General features: G+C 35.7%; 1 long non-coding RNA gene across 1 annotated transcript; it reads right to left on the bottom strand.

Moving 5' to 3' along the window:
* Positions 1-1,545: 1,545 nt before the first annotated feature.
* LOC123913148 lies at positions 1,546-3,539 on the bottom strand. Its single transcript, XR_006811579.1, has 2 exons — positions 3,424-3,539; positions 1,546-1,802 (listed from the first exon to the last, which is right to left on the bottom strand). It is a non-coding gene; the product is annotated as an uncharacterized LOC123913148 (long non-coding RNA).
* Positions 3,540-6,741: the final 3,202 nt, after the last annotated feature.

The raw sequence follows: 6,741 nt of genomic DNA, 5'->3' as shown, positions 1-6,741 counted from the left end.
TGACTCGGGAGTTACTCACTAAATCTTGAATAAGATTTTTCAACTTTTCATTTCCCTGTATCTCTTCTTCTAACCCTTCCCAAGCTTCACATTGTACCATAGAAATAGTAGCATTTTGCATCTGTCTTGAAAGGGCATCAGCAGCAGTATTTTCCTTCCCTGGTTTATACTTTACCTCAAAGTTAAAACCAATCAGCTTTGCTATCCATTTCGGTTGATCTTCCCCCATCAACTTTTGTTCAGTAATATGTTTCAAACTCCTTTGATCAGTGTGAACTACAAATTTCCTACCTAAAAGATAGGGTCTCCATTTTTGTACAGCTATCACTATAGCCATGAGTTCTCTTTCATACACTGATTTGCTTTGAGCTCTAGTAGATAAAGTTTGGCTCATGTATGCTATTGGTTTTCCTTCTTGCATCAAGACTGCACCTATACCATGTCCAGAAGCATCAGTTTCTATAATGAAATCTTTCTTAAAATCTGGCATGGCTAAAACTGGTATAGTGATCATAGCTTTCTTCAATACTTCAAAAGCTTGATGTGGTTCTTCACCCCATTTGAAATTATCCTTCTTCAATAACTGGGTTAAAGGCCAAGCTATTTTGCTATACCCCTTAACAAACTTTCTATAATACCCTGTTAAGCCTAAAAATCCCCTCAACCCTTTTAAATCCTTGGGAATTGGTCATTTTAACATATCTTCTATTTTCTTAGGGTCTGCAGATACTCCTCCACCAAAAATAATATATATGGCCCAAATATTCAATTTCTGCTTGGCCAAATGAACATTTTTTCTTATTTGCAAACAATTTGTGACTTTGTAGAGTTTGCAAAATTTCTGTCAAATGTAAAATATGTTCATCTTTGTTGGTGCTGTAGATTAGAATGTCATCAAAAAATACCAACATAAATTTTCTCAGATAGGGTCTTAATACATCATTCATTAATGCTTGAAATGTAGATGGAGCATTGGTCAAACCAAATGGCATGACCAAGTATTCATAGTGACCCTCATGGGTCCTAAAAGCAGTCTTACCTATATTTGTTTCCTTCATTCTAATCTGGTGATAATTAGATTTTAAATCTAATTTAGAAAATATGATAGCCCCTCCCAATTCATCAAGTAACTCTTCAATAACAGGTATAGGAAATTTGTTAACTACAATTACCTTATTCAAAGCCCTGTAATCAGTGCAGAACCTCCAGCCTCCATCTTTTTTCTTTACTAATAATATTGGACTAGAGAAAGGGCTTGTGTTGTGTCTGATAATCCCTGCCTGCATCATTTCTTTTACCATTTTCTCTATTTCATTCTTTTGGTAGAAAGGATATCTGTAAGGCCTTAGGTTAGGGATAGAAGCACCTGGTTGTAAAACTATAGCATGGTCATGTTCTCTGGGTAGTGGTTGTAACACCCTCAAATTCCCTTGATTTTTTTTTTTTTATAAAAATAAAATGATTTATTTACTGAGAGAGTGTTACTCAGCTTCAAATTAATTTCTAAACTGCATAAAATTGCAGTGAAAAATTAAAAGTTAAAAATTATGAATCCTGAAGCCTGGATTGAAAATCACTAAAACGAATAACATGGTTCAATAGTCTAGATGGAAAAACAACTGAAATTACAATAGTTTCTTTTTTCTTTTAATGTAATAATAACTGAAAATGTAAATAAGAGTCCCCCTCCCAATTGGCCTCCTATCAGAGCGATTTAATTTATTGAAAGCAGAAAAAGAAGATAGCATCCTATAGCCATCCTCGACACTCGACGGCTAAGACTCATCTGTTACCTGAAAAATCTACGGTTACACACCATAGGAAGCCATAAGGAAACAAGGGGTCAATAACTAAATCACATAAGAAACCGAAAATAATAGCAACACAAGTTATAGTAAAAAATAGAAGTCAGCGAAACAAAATGTCATCGTCTTTGAAGAATCAAACACAACGGGATCAACTCAATAATTAACAAAATAAAGCAACTCATAACTATAATAACGGCAACACCACAAACGACGGCGCAACGGCTACCATGGAAACACGACAAACGGCAGCACAACAGCCACCATAGCAACACGACAAACGGCAACACAACGGTCACCATAACAACACGACATAACAACACGACAAACGGCAGCTCAACGGCCACCATAGCAACACGACAAACGGCAACGCAACTGCCACAATAGCGACAACAATAACAACAAAAATATCAATTTAGTGCCACATCTAATTTCCAATATAGATGAACGAAATAGACAAAACACACTTAATTAAGCATAAGGTAGTAGTTCTCAGGTTTTGCATTATACAAACATAACAGGTTCAAGTGGCAATTGTTCACAAAATTTAGATTGTCTGCAACATGTTTCAGTTATAGGTAGAGGTTCATGTTTTAACTTTTATAAGATTCAAACTGAAACCGGCAAAGCCTTCAGTGCACCGCAATACTAAAAGTAAAACCATATACACCCATGAATTGAACAAAACTTGCATTTTTCATGTTTGTTTAATTATAACCAAAAACATATGTTATTCAAACTAAAAGAAGCCAAAATAAAATTAGTTATGCATCATATAAGTATGGGTCACGTGACCTTATTTTAAAAAGAAATAGGCTCAACCACATCACAAAGTTTAAATAAAATAATAGTGATAATAATCAAATTAATTATATTCATCAAAACCAAACCCAATATCATTGCTATCGCATGAACCGAAGAACAATTAAGTTGTAAAGAGCAATCAATCGAAACATGGTATACCAGAGCATGTAAAGAATAATCATGAAAAGAAACCCATATAAATATGCCAAGCAAAACAAAATACTGAGAAGTAATTAACGCCAATAAAATTAAATCGGTGCATAGTCTTGTTCTCAAAATAATTCCATATGATTTGGTTCTAATATGAATTCTTAGAATTACTAAAGGAAGACAAAGAGAAAGGGAAAAACTATACTCATATGATTACTAAACTCGGTTCTTAAAGATAAATTCGTTAACACTATGTTTGGTTGTCAAATAGATAGTGAAGAGGGAAATAGTGAAGAGAGAAATAAAAGAGAAGAGAGATAGAAGACAAATTGGATAGAAATTTTATATGGTTTGGATGAATAGAAAAGTGAGAAGAGAGAAATTAATAAAAATGTGAAAATAACAAATTTACCATTTTTACAAGAAAATAAACTAGTTAAATGAGGGTATTGTTGTAAAATTATTTATTTCACTTCTTGACACACAAATCTCTCCTAATATGAAGAGATTTGTTTTTGGCAGTTGCTAACTATTACATTTCTCTCTTTCCTGATTTATCTCCTCATCCAAACTATAGAAATAGCCTATTTCTTTGCTATCTCTCTCTTTCTTATTTCTCTCTTTTGTAAATCAACCTAAACAAACACAGTGTAAGCGCCCTTACTTGGATTTGTAGTGATTTTCCTCCTAAGCTTGAGGTCTGAGACTTCCCTTCTTTCCCTTCTCTTCTTCACTTACTACTCTCTCTCTATTCTCACATTGTATTTTTTTTGTTTTTTTTTTCGGTATCTGACATCTCTCTTGTTTTGTCTATTTAAATTAACTCAGTCTATTATTATTATTATTAAAACCTAATAATGGAAATTAAAACTATGTTTATTCCTTTCGATGGAAATTAAACTATGTTTATTCCTTTCAATGGAATTTAAAACTATGTTTATTCCTTTCTCATCCCTCCCTCTACCAATTTCCTATCTACACCTCCTACTATGCTCTCACACCTCAGTATATAATTTTCTACTCCTATTTCTTTTAATTTTTTTTCCTTCTAATTAGCAACATTGTTATTTTATTTTTATTTATCAATTAATTAATTAATTTCCACACAAAATAATTAAACAAACATCGTCAATCAACACCACACCTAAATAATTAAAATAGAGAAAATCCTAATTTTTGGGGCGTTACAGTGGTAACCCAATAGGCATATTGAACACTTCTTCAAATCTTGCAATTACTTCTTCCCAGTCAGAATTAATTCCATGATTACTTTGGTTCTCTGCACTTCATAAAACCCCATTCCTTCTTTAGAGATAGCTTTCAACAATGTTCTCCAATTAACTTGACTATTGCACATGGATGGATCACCTTGAATCATGTACTTGTTGCCCTGCACCTCCTATTTCAGACACAAGTTACCAAAGTTTGCTTCTATATTGCCCAAACTAGCTAACCAGTCCATTCCCAAAACCATCTCTGAACCACTAAGTTCCATGATAAAAAAATGTTGTTGAAATTTAACATCTTGGATGCTAAATCCCAACTCTTCACAGACCCCATGATTTTTCACCTTCTCTCCGTTACCTACTTCAATGATATAAGCAAGTGTCTCATTCACTGCTAAACTAAGCTCATTCACCAATTTAGAAGCTATGAAATTGCTTGTAGCTCATGAATCTATTAATGTCAACACTCTCCTACCTCCTATATCAGCCCACACCTTAAAGGACGACTTGTTGGAGGTGAATCCCTCTTTACTCTGCAAGGACAATTGTAATGTCTTTAGTTCCTCCACTAATTCCACCTCCTCCTTCTGTTCTTCCACCCATTCTTCTCCTTCCTCCTCTTCACTACATCCTTCACATAATTTCAATTGTGCTACCAGTTCTTCAAATTTGTCTCTGTACTCCAAAACAGTCCCTTTTTGCTTTAGACTTAGTAGTGGTCCCAATGGGTTCTGCAATAACCCAGGTTGGAATCTTTTAAGTACTGCTATTTTGAACTCTCCCCAAGTTCGCAATGGTGTTTGTGTTTCCCACCATTGAAACCAGTTCAAAGCCTTCTCCTCCAACGCCAACACCACAGTATCCACTTTGTCCTGCACACGTATTTCAGCCAACCTGAAATATCGTTCTACTCGTACTAACCACCCGTACGCATCCTCCCCTTTGAAGATCGGTATATCTAATCGCCTCCCACTTCTTCCCAATTGAAAACGGCGACCACCATTATTACGTGCTGGACGACGTCGTGATTCTGATGACACGTCGCTATGATCGCTCCAATCGTCTTCCTCGTGGTTCCGATTTCGTCCATGACGCTGGCGATTTTGTGTTTCAGCCATAATTTGACGAACCTGATCCGCCAAGATCTGAGGACGCGATTGCAATTCTACCAACATCTGACGCATTTGTTCCATCGTCGCCTCCATCGTGCTTGTTTTCTGTTCTACGAGATCAATTCTATTTTCCATATTGTTACACTGTCAGAGATCTAACCAAGGCTCTAGATACCAATTGATAGGGTTCAATTGATATAGAAAAGGAAAATTGAAACACAGAGTTCAACAAAAGGGAAATTATACTTATTTTATTGAATAAGGTTAGAGATCAAACGAGATCTAACCATGAATACAGTATAGTAAGAAAAGTAGAAATAAAAGCAGGAAATTAGGGTAAAATAAGCATTTCGAGCTGCTTATGCACTCCCCTGCAAAGACTGCGACTGAATATTTTTCTGCGTACTCCTCCAATCAGCAAATCCGAATAAATAGGAAACTAAATCCCTATTCTCTCTCCAATCCGAATAATTAGGAAACTAAATCTCTATTCTCTCTCCAATCCGAATAATTAGGAAACTAGAGCCCTATTCTCTCTCCACCACGTGGCTATTCGCACCTCTCTCTTTATTTTTACGCTTCCTTGTATAAACTGAAATCTGGCACGCAGTGAACACAATGCTGCACAAGATGCTATAGCACACGTTGCAGCAAGACAGTCGCAGAACACAGTAAATAAATAAATAAATTGCAGAACAATAAATAAGACAGGAAATTGTTAACCCAGTTCAGTGCAACGTCACCTACTCTGGGGGATACCAATCCAGGAATGAATCCACTATAATAGCTCTAGTTCAAAGCCCTCGACCAACACCCGGTACTTGACTTATCACCTAGACACTACCAATGCAATCCTATCTAAGAACCTCTTAGATAATGAGACCCCGTCCCAAATTCCCTCTAACAACACGTACTATGTTGCTGTCAATAATAATAATCAGGATGGAGACACTCTCCTAGAAACTAGATAACACTCTTGCTTAAAAGCTTATGAGTGAATCACACAAACTAACTCCGTGCTTAAAAGCTTAGGAGCAGTTGACAATAAACAACACAAACCCAGTCCTAAACTTGCATCAAAACGATACAAGAAAGGCTCACAAAAGACACACACACTAAACCTCAAAAACGCACACTTTAGTAATACAAGGTTTAGAAATCGCGAGCTAAATAGCTTTGAGGCTTCACATATTTATAGTCTTCAATTGTCTTGATGTCCAAGTTAGGTCTTCAGACTTGTACAGCTGTGAGAATTGCGGCCCAACCCTAAATTAATTTCAAAAATATAATTTGTTTGTTTCATGTTGTACCAAACAAAAAAACGCCAAAAATATAATATAATTATATTTTTGTTTTAAATCACTTTCCTTTGACCGACTTCAATAAAACTTGCTGAGTAAGTCTCGTCTTGCCTAGACGCACGTGCCTGAATATATAATTGAAGCAAATCTTGACTCAGATTTGAAATAAAAATTCTGCACGAAAACAGAGCTTCAGTATGCTGTACTATAATGCTACAGCATCTCAGTTCAGCATCTGGCTGGTTGGCTTTTGCAAAATGTAGCCAATCAAAACACCAACAATCTCCCCCTTTGGCAAATTTTGGCTAAAACAACCTTAGGCCAGTGCATAGAGAGATACAGT

Source organism: Trifolium pratense, linkage group LG3 (genome assembly GCF_020283565.1).
Source record: "Trifolium pratense cultivar HEN17-A07 linkage group LG3, ARS_RC_1.1, whole genome shotgun sequence".
In the NCBI taxonomy this organism is placed as follows: Eukaryota; Viridiplantae; Streptophyta; class Magnoliopsida; order Fabales; family Fabaceae; genus Trifolium; species Trifolium pratense.
Note: the sequence above shows the minus strand (reverse complement) of the source record. Positions and strands in the feature narration are given on the sequence as shown.